General features: G+C 29.7%; 1 long non-coding RNA gene across 1 annotated transcript in view; it reads right to left on the reverse strand.

The window, feature by feature from the left end:
- Window positions 1–15850, reverse strand: part of LOC127289780 (uncharacterized) — a 36071-nt gene that overhangs the window by 12502 nt on the left and 7719 nt on the right. Inside the window, exons 2-3 of the long non-coding RNA XR_007844217.1 lie at window positions 14568–14652; window positions 6484–6580 (exon numbers count right to left, since the gene is read on the reverse strand). This is a non-coding gene — a long non-coding RNA (uncharacterized LOC127289780). The remainder of the gene's footprint in view (window positions 1–6483; window positions 6581–14567; window positions 14653–15850) is intronic.

The raw sequence follows: 15850 nt of genomic DNA on the forward strand, positions 1-15850 counted from the left end.
ATTACGATGATAATCGATGCAGACATGACAGACTTGCTCAAAAAATATTTTCCCAAAATAATAAAATTAAAACCTAAAATATATATATACGTACTTTAATTAATGTCAAAGAACAAATTCGCATAACAGATGGTGTTGATGACATAATTGCATCAAAATTGACTTCAAAACAATAATGCCTCTGCTCTTTTCACTTCAAGTACTTTAAAGTATATATAATAAAGTAGAAGTGCATGAGAATATTTAAGAGTTGAAAACTAAATTATTTTCAAGAATCAGAATTAATATATAAAAAAATACCCCTCGAATTCGTGGTAAAAATTATCTGCAAAATAAACACAAAATCTTCAACAAAATTTGTTCTGCAACAAAGAAATTCTAGCATATACCACTTTTCTTTTGAAATAAAAAAGAGAATTGATAATTTTCGGGTCTATAATTTAAGCAAATCATTGATATATTCCAAATGCTGAATAATATTCTCAAACTTATATATGTCAGTTCGACACGTGACGTGCATCTGACGGCGAAGACGGGTGTTTAGTGGAAAATCCAAATCCAAAAATAGTAGAGTATATAGAGTGATGTGTCGTATCGTGAATTGGTATCTGCCACGTCACTGACCCGGGCACTCTCCTTTTCTACCTTATTCATTCTTTTCCGACACATCTCTCGCTTCTTAGACCCTCCAGTTCTTGATTTATCTACCATCTACATCTTTCTTATCTTGCATCGCGGACGACAGCAACTGCTAATTCGAGGATTTAGTGAAAATAAGATCTCAGTCTACTGCTGCCTCATCTCTCTTTCTTTCTTTCTCTCTCTCTTTCTCTATATACCTTATTGAGCAACCGACGTGTCCCAGTAAAGAATGTTGGATGCGCAAGGTCGTCTGATGATCAACATGATAGACTCATTCCTAACTGATGATTACAAAGAACACACACACATACACAATATATGTGAAGCATTCTTGCGAAACAAAGAAATTTTCAGCCATTCACAATTTCAAACTTATTCCTTTAAATATTCACTTTTAAAAATGAATTTCAAAATTGTTTTACAAAAATGTGGTTTTATAACAGAAAGTTTTCTTTTGAAGAATACCGCGATGACCTATTTAGTTTTATGGTAAAACACCCTCTGGAGCGTGTATTGGCTCTTATGTGGAATATGATCTACGTTACAGCATAATGTCGCATTATTATTGCACCCTATTTTTATACACACTCCATCCTACATTACATCGGCAATAATAATTTTGGTCTAGCTTTCCCACAGAAAACACCCTCTCTTGAAATTGAAACCGCCAACATCATTCATTACATTTCGCGGTAAAATTGACAAACATTGAAACACATTGATATGAAGAAAAATATGATTCATTTCACAACACATATGATGAGACTACATTTATGGTCTAAAACATCTAAAAATACTATAAAAATCTCCAGGTATAAAGAAACATGTTACATTTTTAACATTTTTTCTCCACTAGGTCAGAGATATAGCTCCCACTCATATATAGATGATTCAACTGTTTGGTATATATACTCTATTCTTTTCCTAGTTTAATGATGCCAGATGATGCTGTATATATGTATCCACATAAAAGATTACCGCATGTTTGTTAAGAGATTCGCTATGGTCTGATGGTTTCCCGTGGCGAAACGCTAAGTGCATCCCTCTATTATGTACAACTTATACTTTGTATATATAAACTTTCGTGAGAGAAGGTGTCTAACATATATATATATAACATGGTTCACATATGACATTGATAAGTTACAGATAACTTTATTTAAACCATCTCAATATGCATGAGCAATGTAAGTAAATTATATGCACTTTCTAATACATCAACATTTAACTATAACTCAATTTTTCAACATAAAGTAGTTTCTGTTTCTCCAAATATTTTAGTATAATGAAAAAAATATGACAATGGAATATTTTTGAAGCCATAAAAAATGAATGAACCCGAAAGTTGTCTACAAAAAATTTTATGGCGAACTTTTTGATTGATCCAGCGAAAGCATTCAAAGAAAGTTAAGAAAAAATTTCAAAAAATTAACTTCGCGAGATAATCGTTCGGGAATACCGCCAAAGTAGTTAGAAGAAAGTTCTGAACTAAACATGTATGGGGCACTTTTTGATTGGTCCAGCGGATGCTGAGCTACAGTAAAAAACAAATTTGTAAAATATTACAAAAAATTAAATTTGCGAGATTATCGGTCGGGAATACCGCCAATAAAATAGGGAAAAAGTTTTGAACAAAAAATGTATGGGGCACTTTTTGATTGGTCCAGCGGATGCTGAGCTACACTCAAATCAATTTCGGAAAAAATTTTGAAAAATTAAATTTTTGAGATAATCGCTCAGGAATGCCATAACTGTCTTTAGCAAAAAGTAGCGAACAAAAAATGTATGGGGCACTTTTTGATTGGTCCAGCGGATGCTGAGCTACAGTAAAAAACAAATTTGGAAAAAATTACAAAAAATTAAATTTGCGAGATTATCGGTCGGGAATACCACCAAAGTAGTTAGAAGAAAGTTCTGAACAAAACATGTATGGGGCACTTTTTGATTGGTCCAGCGGATGCTGAGCTACAGTAAAAAACAAATTTGTAAAATATTACAAAAAATTAAATTTGTGAGATTATCGGTCGGGAATACCGCCAATAAAATAGGGAAAAAGTTTTGAACAAAAAATGTATGGGGCACTTTTTGATTGGTCCAGCGGATGCTGAGCTACACTCAAATCAATTTCGGAAAAAATTTTGAAAAATTAAATTTTTGAGATAATCGCTCAGGAATGCCATAACTGTCTTTAGCAAAAAGTAGCGAACAAAAAATGTATGGGGCACTTTTTGATTGGTCCAGCGGATGCTGAGCTACACTCAAATCAATTTCGGAAAAAATTTTGAAAAATTAAATTTTTGAGATAATCGCTCAGGAATGCCATAACTGTCTTTAGCAAAAAGTAGCGAACAAAAAATGTATGGGGCACTTTTTGATTGGTCCAGCGGATGCTGAGCTACACTCAAATCAATTTCGGAAAAAATTTTGAAAAATTAAATTTTTGAGATAATCGCTCAGGAATGCCATAACTGTCTTTAGCAAAAAGTAGCGAACAAAAAATGTATGGGGCACTTTTTGATTGGTCCAGCGGATGCTGAGCTACAGTAAAAAACAAATTTGTAAAATATTACAAAAAATTAAATTTGCGAGATTATAGGTCGGGAATACCGCCAATAAAATAGGGAAAAAGTTTTGAACAAAAAATGTATGGGGCACTTTTTGATTGGACCAGCGGATGCTGAGCTACACTCAAATCAATTTCGGAAAAAATTTTGAAAAATTAAATTTTTGAGATAATCGCTCAGGAATGCCATAACTGTCTTTAGCAAAAAGTAGCGAACAAAAAATGTATGGGGCACTTTTTGATTGGTCCAGCGGATGCTGAGCTACAGTAAAAAACAAATTTGTAAAAAATTACATAAATTAAATTTGCGAGATAATCGTTCGGGAATAACGCCAAAGTAGTTAGAAGAAAGTTCTGAACAAAAAATGTATGGGGCACTTTTTGATTGGTCCAGCGGATGCTGAGCTACAGTAAAAAACAAATTTGGAAAAAATTACAAAAAATTAAATTTGCGAGATAATCGTTCGGGAATACCACCAAAGTAGTTAGAAGAAAGTTCTGAACAAAACATGTATGGGGCACTTTTTGATTGGTCCAGCGGATGCTGAGCTACAGTAAAAAACAAATTTGTAAAATATTACAAAAAATTTAATTTGCGAGATTATAGGTCGGGAATACCGCCAATAAAATAGGGAAAAAGTTTTGAACAAAAAATGTATGGGGCACTTTTTGATTGGTCCAGCGGATGCTGAGCTACACTCAAATCAATTTCGGAAAAAATTTTGAAAAATTAAATTTTTGAGATAATCGCTCAGGAATGCCATAACTGTCTTTAGCAAAAAGCAGCGGACAAAAAATGTTTGTCGCACTTTTTGATTGGGCCAGCGGATGCTGTGCTAAGTCAAAATAAATTTTGGGATTTTTTAAAACTTCGAGATAATCGTTTGAAAATACTGCCAAAGTCTTAATTCGTGAGTCTCGAACTACAAATGTACGTATTTTGCAGATATATATGATCGTTAGTTTCAGAAGACAGAAACAATTGCATAATTCATTAATCACTATTTCTCTTTTTTAGTTTTTTTTCTCTACACACATTTTCTAAAGGAAATATCACTTAAAGAATGGATATAATGATCCCTTAGCAAAACTCAAAAAAAACCACAAGGGTGGATGATATCACTCAATGGAGTCGCTTAGCAATAAAAATATTGATGATCCGGTTCCGGCCGCGAACAGGACAATCAACTAATTATTCACCAACCACACGCATGCCGGATATATAATACGTACATTCAAAGCACACGCAGGACACGCGTCGTATATATACACCACATGAGCTCAATAAATGAGCACGGATGTTTTGTCAACTTACATTTCGATTCTGTTTTTAGATAAATGACCAACTTATTCATAGTAGTACAATAAGGGGAGATGAAAAAAAATTAAGTGAATTGATAACTTTGATTAGCTGGCATTTAATAGAATTTATATCATATATCAAAAATTTGTTTTTTATAATAAAATTATTATTTTACAAGTATTATTTATTGTTCGGAAAGTATATATGTTTGCCTTATATATTTTAGAATAAAACTAGAATGAGATTTTCAACGAAAAAGTGAAAAAAAATATTTAGCCTATGTCAAAAGGTTTTCTTTACACGCATATTTAATTAGTCTAATTAAAAGTTTCATTAAGTTACTTATGAAAATGATAATTTTGTTAAGTGGAATATTTTGACATGTAGCATTAATATTTGACACAACAATTATGGTTTATTAAAATTTTAGACAAATGGAATTGAAAAAAAAATGAAAATATTCTCTTAAATGATGTCAATTTAGATAATTAAAAATTCTATTAAATATTCGCTCAAATCAGTGCGGATAAAATTTCTATTACATATGAATATTCGTCTGCATGCAAATTTCATATACTCGTTTAGATATATCAATTATATTAATTATCTGTCAATTAAATGAAATTTAAAAATTATTCAACGTCCTTATTTTACATATTTTCTAATTAGGAAAAAATTGTGTTTTGTACGTGAAATTTTTAAAAGGTCGTTATCAGAATTTTAGAAAATTTTCAAATTTTTTCCATACAGTAAAAATTGAATTTATGTTTTAATTTATATATTACAAAACGTAAGAAACGAAAAGTTACTCTTTTATACATGAAAAGAAGAGCAACAGTAATAAATCAGTGTGAGTATAAGTCTTATGTACTTGAAATTGTTCGCATCTCGACAAAGAAGAAGAAGGTTATGTTGCGTTTGCTTTGGGAGTAATTCGGAACTGCTTTTCCATTTGTGAGGGCGGAGGAAAAGGAGGGAAATGCGCGCACGATGGAACGTTACAATACAAAGCGTGCATGTGCATATATATGTGTAAACTCATACACTATATGGCACATATACATTATACGAATGGCAAAGTGTGGGATGTATATAAGATATACTCGCGGGTACACTGACAAATGACGCGTGGCGACGTCCAGGCACGCGACGCCTAATAATTGACGTTACCGTGACGTCACGTGTCGCGCTACAAAACTTTCTCTTCACATATATATACACTCAGAAAATGTGTGAATTCAAATTGCTAATGAAAACAAGCAAAACACATTTTAACTTGAACAAAGAAAAAATTCACGATTTATTGAATTTCCTAATCGTCAGATGAATTCGTTCTGATCTATATATAGGTTATAGACAGAGATTTCGGAAAATTTGATCAATTTAAACAATAAAATTGTTCAATACTTCTTTTGTATTCAACTAATTCATTTCAAAAATTTAGTTACTGATTAATTTTTTTGCTTTACCTGAGACTATCATTGCTAAGTGTAAAATTTTTAGCTTCTAGCTACCGGACGTGGGGGTTTCATTATTCTTTTGGGACAGCAAAGTGTGCACATATAACAGTTTCGTAGTACAATATCGGCTGATTGGAAGTCGCGTGGCGATGGCAATGAATTCGAACGTGAAGTCACGTGTCGTGACCAATGTGACGCTTCTATGGACGATGCCCTCAAAAGTCACCACGCGATTATCCCGCCCGGAATATATTCCCTTTATACCCCCTCTCCAACCCAATATACGAAGTTGGCGTCAACTTTTTGACGTACACGAACAATTAATTTGAGGGATCTAACTTTCCGCTTCCACTTACAAAAATATTTTTTTTTTATCGCACTCTCTATACTTATGTATGAATTATATAAATATAATATAAATATTTTTAAATATATCTGACAATATCTATATAGAAATGTTATTACCATTGAAAAAATGGTATTCTGTCAAATAAAACATTGTTTAAAGTACTTACCGATTGTTGTTATTGATCCTCCTTGATTTTCCATGAATAGTTCTCCTTTCCGATTATTCTTTCTTCATCAAAATCCATCCTTGATTGATCCTTGTTTCTGTAATTAAAATAATAATAATTAAAAAAATTTATTTATATTTTTAAATTTATAGCGTTTTTCGATTGATAAAAATTATATATATATATATTTGAAGCCCTCAATGAAAACCATCATTCACGAAAGGAATGGAAAAGTTCGAACACCCACATCATCCGGTAATAGTAATGAATTAATTGCAAACAGGTCGCGTGTACGGAAGTAGTCGAATTGTGTTCACTTCCGGTGAGATTCTAGCTATATACTCTATATATATATATACCAATAGCGCGAAACGTTTCCAAAACCACGGACTTTTCGATACGAGGATAATGTTCATTGAATGCTTTCCATTGTTCTGGATAATATTTATTTCAGTTGATTCTATGAAGCGAATAAAAGCATATGCTGGTCACAAGAACAAAGATACCCTAAATCTTCAGAAAGCTTTTACCGCAACCTTTATATATATATACTTTGTAGCGATTTTTGCGCAGTTTGATTTATTTTCTCAAATGCGTTTTGATATATTGACCGAGTGACACATTTCAGATTTATATTTATAAATAAAAATTCTAAAAATTTAATTTAAATTAGTGAAAATTTCTACTAATTTTAATTAGTGAACGAATTTTCAATAATTTAAAAGAGATTTTAAAGTATAATACAATGAAACAAAAACTAGTCATTTACTTGAAATTTAGGGTGTTTTTTTAGGTTATATTAAACTTCAACTAATGGCTCATAGTTGGCGCACGCTACCTTTCTCACAGATAACTACTTTTCCTATTTTAATTCAAATTAATTAAAATAATTTAAAGGGAAATTTTAATGAATCGTAATTTTCTTTACGTTTTTAAATCGTAAATTATTTCCTTAATAAAACCCAGATTAACTAATCCATAATTGAAATATCAAAATATTTAATTATAATTTCTACAAAAAGAATTGCTCTTTTTTTGAGGGGGGAAAAAAAACTATCACCTGGTGATGACAACAATAAAAATAATTGATAAGCAAAACAGTATACTAACACACACATATACAATACTTAGCAAGACAATTATGTCGAAAATGAGCATACAACGAGAGTCTAAAAGTAGATATATCACCAGCCGTGAAATTAGACAGTTCTTCAAATACAAGAGGGGGGAATATATATGAACAATGGCGTGCAGATTTGTTGGAGGCATGCGTTTCTATTGAACAAACGATATATATATATACCTTATACTGCACTTATCATCGGCACAATCTCTTATCAGATTCATTTCCGCGGGGGTGGTGTTTCAAAAAAGAGTATAGTCGTAAACTATGAAGAGAGGGAGAGGATGAGAGAGGGTGTTAGAGGCGCATGCCATATGGTATATATAAAGGGGCAGCTGCAGAGAGTCGATCACGTGTGTATCTTTTAACTTTACTGCCATAAGAACACGCTATTTCTATACTTGAGGTGTGGTTATTCTTAATTATTGCACGTAAACGGAGGATGATACAACATTTTAATAGAAATTCATTATACTCGCACGCATATTGTCTAATCCTTTCGAATATAATTTTAATCTTCAAAATTTGCCAATCTGGTATTTTTAATTACTTTCCAATAGTATTGACCTTACAAAAATATTAATTTTACTATTAATTTTATAAAAAAAAAAAAAAAATTAATAAATACACAGACACTTTTTGTATTATATTGTAAATTCCCAGAGTTCGGACATAGGAAATTAGTGAAGAGTAATTTGAATAAATGAACTGACGTGGCGTGACGATGGAATTATGGCATCATCATCTATTCTATTGATTTTACTTATATAAAAAGTCAGGTCTTTAATATATATATATATAGTGTTATCGCACCCAACTATTTTGCTTTAACTTTGCCTCGACCTAATCAGCCCTTAACCGTGTGTTCAACCCCCTGTCAGCCTTTTGCGGTCAGTTAGTCAGACGTGCACGCGATCCACGCATTGACTTCTCCTGCACGCGTATATACGTAATCGCTCTATACGCATTTATTAAAATTATTCGACGCATCCAACTGTATCTCTTTTTTTATACTAAATATAATGTATATGATGGGTCATTTTGTGTCATCATCAGTTTTATACTTTTTCATGACTTCATAAAAATCCAAACATTATATATTATTTGTATATTTATTAATTTTAAAATATTAATAAATATTTATTTATTCCAGTGATGATGATTCGTCAAAATTTCACTTTAGTCGCGTGTGATGAATATAAGAAAAAATAATCTGAGGCAATCTGTATTTTTAAAATATATACATTTTTATAAAATTAAAAACTCAAAAAATCAGAGACACACGAATTTTTTATAAAGCAATTGCGGTGATTCAGTAACGGTATAACGGATTGATAGTGAATTGGCCCTTCAATGCCGACCTATAATTATGAAAAGAAGGACCACTTAGCAAGTTGCTACAACGCACAAAAAAGAATAAGATAAAACAATGACCCGCCTTTATGGAGCTTCGTCAGCTCTTATAAACGCTACTCCTATATATATATATTGTCAGTCACAAAAAAAGAACCAAAAAATTAAATTCTCACTCGTTGAACAATAATAATCATTTTAATCTATTAATCTCCGATTGTCTATTAATTTCTTATTATTCAAAATTTATTATAGAAAATATTTTAATTCAAGTATATGTATACGTCTATAAGAGCGCAAAGTAATATTCTTTTATTAAAAAAATAAATTTTTTTTTTTCCACATATATAACAAATTTACCGCAATTAAATTGTGTATTATTTTTGAGTTAAATATAAATGTATAAATGTCACTTTATCCAATATTTTATATATATATAATATTGCAACTAAGTAATTTGAACGCCATTAAAGATCTCTTAACATGACATGTCTTGAATAAATAAATCAAAGAATGTCACTCACAATTTGCCAAATAAATGGAAAGTCATTCTGAATTGTATGAATCTCGAAAGAATAAAGTTTTATATACTTTTGATAAAAGTACTGAATGGTACCTTAATAATATTAATGAACTCTTTATATACAACGGCATATATATATATATATACATATATGTAAAAAATGAAATTAATAACTCTCTCTCTCTCATTATTTGTGCATTAGTATAAACACATTCATTAAAATATAAACTGCTACTTTCTGAAAATCCTGAATTATTTTAATTTATGAAAATGGCACTTTAAGAATAAGTCATTCTAAAAAAAAAACCTTAATGAATGGACCAATACAACGGTTATTTGTGAGAAAAGCATTACAATAAATATTTAATTAAACCAAATAGAAGATAAATATAAAGAGTTAAAAAAATATATTTAATGTTAATGACAAGGATAATTTTAAATTGATTCTAACTGACAACTTCGGGAGATGAATTCGATATAAGTATATAACAAAGATATATATACAGATATATTCAACACTGCATTCTAGAGAATAAGGCGCAATTCCTTCGAGAAATTCTATAAATTCCAGATCAACATTCCACATATACTTCTTTTGCAAATATTTTAAATTTAAAAATTTTTAAATATGTAAATAAATTTGTTACAAGTTAAATTAAAATTTTATTTTTGCTAAATAAATTTTTTTTACTTAAAACAAATAAACAGTTATTTGGCTCTGAGACAAATATATTTTTATTTATACTTCAAATAAATTTCATTTGTTTCAAATAAACGGTCAAATTTGCTCAATTTACTCAAGTTTGCTCTACAATTTTCTCTAGAAATTTTTACGGAAATGCAAATAAGATGAGGAGTAAGATTAATTTTCAATATTTAAATAAAAATTCGAAATATATATAAAACAAATCTATAATGCTTTTTTTTCTATATAATACATATATATGTATTTACGTTTACGCCTTCATAAAAGTGAGATCCACAGACTTGCGCGGACAGAGCCTATTGATCTGGTGTTCCCAGACTCGCCTGAATTCGCGACTCTCGCGCGCCTGAAGATAATGTTTGAATAACAAGCAGAGGAATCAAGATTTAAAGGATCATACAAAAACGCACCTATATGTCACAAAACTTCTTCATACTAAATAAATTTAATTCGTTAATGAGACAATTATTATTTAAATATATATATATACAGAAAAAAAAATTTAGTGCACATATACACTGAAAAAAAATTATTTAATTCAAATATATAATTACTTGAATATTATCAAATAAATATTTTCTTGAACCAAATAATTTTTATCTAAGTCAATTAAATTTTATTTGTTTCAATATTAGAGAAATTGGTTTAAACTTTATTTGATTCAATAATAAATATTTGATAAAAGTCAAGTAACGAAGTAACCGATTATTTGAATCAGATAAATTTTTTTTTCATATGTACATACGAAAGAAATCCGTAAATATATTGTAGTAAATTTAACTATCTTTGTTAAAACAAATCGTAAATAATAGATTGATTTAACTATGGACAAATTTGTAAAACTTACAAATCTTTTGTTAAAATTTGAAATCTTTATTTACTATTTGGTAAATTTAATGTAAACCTGTAAATAAGATATATATCTTTTAAATATTTAGCCAAATACAACAAAATGCCAATAAATGATTTTCAGCTATTTAGTGTGTTGAATAAACATAAAGTAAATAGCGATAGAAGGCATCAGGTTTTCAAAAGTGAACTTGAGATAAAGGAGGCATCGAAGGTAAGGTCGAGAGTGATAAAGAAGAAAAAGAAGCGAATCAGCAAAAGGGAAGGAGGAGGACATGGGTTACAAGATGTTAACCAGTTCGAATGTTCGGGCGGGCCAGTTGTAAAAAAAAAAAAAATTGGGACACATAAGGATCCAGCACGTCAACCAGGACAGAGAGAAGGGCAAAGCAGGCGGTACAAAGAGTGAATAGAGAGGGGCATGATGGGGAGAAGCTTTTAGCCAGGGTAGATGGTGCTGCGATAACGACCAGACCAGGCGTACCCAAGTGCAGAGTGCGATGATATATTCTATATATGTGTAGCATACAAAATGTACAATATATATACTATATAAATTCAATAACTATATATATATATATAAATGCATTGTACTCTTCATGCATCAAATTTTTCTCTAAACAAATATAAAAATCTATAAATGTATATATAAACATCTATGCCAACATAATTTTCAAATTCAGTAATTGTTTTAGAATTTTCCATATAAAATAGAAATTTTTTACAGAGGAATATGCGACACTAAATTTCCAGGACGGAATCGTAAGTTTTACAAATGGTATGTGAAATGTATACATGTATCTATTATTTGCCTCGCTGATGGCAATCCCGTTTTCTAAGTGATAAACTTTCTTTACCAATAATATATATAAGAATTCTCCAAGAACTTTGATTCTTAGGGAAAGTAAGAAAATTGCACCTATATAGAACCATATCGCTTTTATTGTCATGAGAAGCATGCGACTTGAGTATTCAATTAATTAAACTTCTTCAATTAATCTAAAATAGAAATCCTCAATTATCAGAAATTCCTATGGAATTCAATTGTCTACATTCTATCAGTCTTTTAAAAGACTGATTTTCAAACTATAATTGATCGATTAATTTTTAATAGAATTATAAATATTGACTATATACCATATATACTCTAAATCTGAATCAAATAACTGAGTATAGCTAAAGACCTCGATGACTATTTTAGATACACTTAAAGAATAGATCATATTTATGAAATTGAGAATGTCTTAAAGGAAACTAAAAAAAATATTTCTCTTATTAGCCTTGGCTACCTGAGAGGTTGAAAAGCCATAAGATCATAAAAGCTGGCGCCAAGTCTCAAGATACGCGTGCATTTCAATGGTTTAAAACTTAAGATAGCAACGGACATGATCCTTATTTTTTATATATTCAATTTTTGACGTTCGCTTGTCGTGAAGATATATATACGGGAAATAAAAAGCAGATAAAAACGTTACTTCTTCTTTTTTTATTTAAAATTTTCTTTTTTTTCTCAACAATCTTTATTTTTCATCATGATAAAAAATTTAAAATAGAATGAAATGCAACTAGAATTTTCTGAGTTAATGTCCAAATTTTAGGTTAATTGTTTTCGGTTAAGCCTTTGATAAAAAAAAAAGAAGAAGAAAAAAAAATAACCCATGACTGCGACTAGAAACAAGAAAATAGTTCTCGTGTCCTTGAGAATTCATAGTTTGTTTACCTGATGGACCTAATTCCTAAAGCTGCCCTCATTAGCGTGGCTTACATCCATGGTTTTCCGGAGCATACTCAGAAAGCACCCTGCGGGGTCTTTCCGGGGGAATAAGGCTACCGGAACCAAACGGAAAATTGAGTTATGAGTTCGTTTTACGTCACTAAATTTCACGCGTATTGTAATTTTTTCGAGAAAAAAATTTTTTTTTTTAAACTCCATTATATTACTCCCCAGAGATGATTAATAATGACACAACTAATATTGCATTATATCGTTATTATTTAAACCGTAAATAATAAATTATTTTGCTAATATAGGGATATGGATAGCGAAGTTAAATAATTTGGTTCAGCGTATAACTAAAATGAAATTCCGAATAAATATTTCGAAAAAATGAAGCTATTTAAGATATGCTCTATTGTCTTAGTCATATTTAATCTGGTATTATAGGAAGAAAAAGAAGAAGCGGGAGCCTGAGCAAACTAGACTAGAAAAAGACATAGGTCGACCCCTAGGAGGATTAAGAACCTCTTCCAACTTTGATGGCGGTCTGGCGCCTCCAAAGGCAGATTGACCTTCATGTTTTCTAACACATCTATATTTCTTTGAGAAGTTTATAAGTACCACGTATGCCATATATATATATATATATATATATATCTTTTTTCAATGATTTTCAACTTCAAAGAAGAAAATAAACATCAATACTATACAAAACATACATTGTAAAACGAAAGGTATTAATTTAATACCAACTTTAGGTACTAAATTGCCTATTGGTTCTATTTTAATACCTAAATTGATACTATTTTAGTACCTTCTTTTTACAGTGTAGACATATTTTTCTAAATTAATAAACTAAAAAATTTAAACAAAAAAATATATTCCGCAGATGCGAGAAAAATATACCGTACACGAGAATAATGTTAGAGGAAAAAAGAAATCCATTCGCATGAGTTGTTGAAACTTTTTTGTGTTCACTCAACTGTATATCTAATATGTTGAAGCTAATCCGCATTTCGGTGAAAAGTTGCAAAGACGCATGAAGGAGATTTAAAATTTGAATTTAGCCTCATTTATTGTCATATATATTGCGCTTTTTGTATAACATTGCTATATATTTATAATTTTACTTTTGTATTTTTTTAAAAATATTTATGCATCTTATTAAATATTTTAATAGAAATATGAAGTGAATGTGTAAAATAAAAATTTTAAGTTAAATATAACCGATAATATTGAATATATTTTTTTTCTATGTAAATATATAGGCACTTGAAAGATATATATATTTGACTATGCGCGGTTATATGTCCAGAGAGAGTGAAGATGATCAAGAGGAGAGGCTATAGAGAATTTCTTAAGCGGCTCAACTCGTATAAGAGCATATTATACATATAAATAAACACTATACATGAATAAAAGCCGACAAAGCTTTATATCACACACCGAATGCACATATAAATATCTGATGTACTTTTTTTCAGCCTCTTTTATATAAAAGATTTCATGTTATTTAAACTCTCCTATATACACTATTATAGCTTCTTTTATATTCATCAAAATTTTCTAAATTTAAATTTTACTATTTTATCTCCGGACCCATATTTTGGGTTGTGAAAAAAAATTTTCTGTTTATCACAACGAATTCATTTTTACCTATATATATATATATATATTTTTGTAAGGGTTAGTTTTACAACACGTTCGGTAAATATTTGATCGCAGTAAATATTTGTCGACAATTTGACTTTTCCACGAACTTTACAAAAAACAAAAATTAATAGAAAATAGAAATGATTTTTTAAAAACTCACCTAAATTGGATTATAAATATCGATCTGCCAGGAGATCAATCAGGCACACACACTACGGGTTTCGATCTCTTTTTACTCTTTATAACTGCAAAATAAAAAATTTGAATGTTTTATATATAGCTTCAGATTATAACATGTATATAAACTAGCTGGCTTTACATATAATAATTTGTTTTAAATTTAGCATGCAAAAAGTGCTGCAAAAACCTATTAAAAAATAAATTTTTAAAATCAATTTAAAAAACAATTTTCAAAAATCCATTAGTTAAAAATGTAAAAAACCGAATTCTGTATTATCTATAAATTTACTTGATTTTATTACTTTGGCACAATAAATATAGAGCTAAAAAATTATATATCAATCAATCCAAGTAAAAAATATAATTTTTATAAATATTATTCCGAGACATTTCGAAAGTTCTTTCCGAATCAATCCGATTGATTCTGCAGCTGAATTTCAATCTTTTGGAATCCTCCTGTTATATGCTACATTTTGAATGAATCCGAATCCGTTTCCAAGACAACTGGATTGATTCTAATAAATAAAACAACAGAATTCAAAAGGATTAAAATTTAGAGTCAGAATGAAACGAATTTGGAAATAGCACAAAAATTTAGATTCTGATAAATTCTGATTGTCTCGGAAACAAATTTTAGAATACCTCGAAATGATGCGTATATCAAAACTGATTGAATATATATAATATCATTCCGAAACTTTCAGCAGGGTAAGCATCAATTATATCTGCTTTACTTCAACTTCAAAGGGGTGCGATTTTTATAGAATTCTATTGGGACTTTAAACCCTTGTTTAGTCTAATATTTTGCTGATATAGAGAAAATCATGTAAAGATCACCGTGAATTTATATATTTTCTGTCCGGACATTTTTGTATATTATAAAAACAGATATTTTCTATAAGCTTTACAGGTGAACATTATTTTCAAGATTATACAAAACAACCATAGAAATTTTTTCTCCTCTATGGAAAATAAGACAATTATACTATATTATACCCTACACTGATGAAAAAAAATTCTAGTTAGAATAACCAGAATTCTGGTTAGGGTATATTTAACATTTTGATTCTGGTTAGGTTAACCAGAATTCTGGTTATTTTAACGAGAATTCTAGTTAATTCAACTAGAATTCTGGTTAACATAACTAGAAAGTATAATGTTAAATATAGCCTAACCAGAATATTTTTTTCAGTGTACAGCAGAAAAACATACATGTTTTATGTTTTTTCTGTGTAAATGTATACTTATGTTTTTCTATACTCT

The sequence above is a fragment of the Leptopilina boulardi genome, unplaced genomic scaffold (assembly GCF_019393585.1).
Source record: "Leptopilina boulardi isolate dan_hultmark-lab unplaced genomic scaffold, ZJU_Lbou_2.1 LbouV2_51, whole genome shotgun sequence".
Taxonomy (NCBI): domain Eukaryota; kingdom Metazoa; phylum Arthropoda; class Insecta; order Hymenoptera; family Figitidae; genus Leptopilina; species Leptopilina boulardi.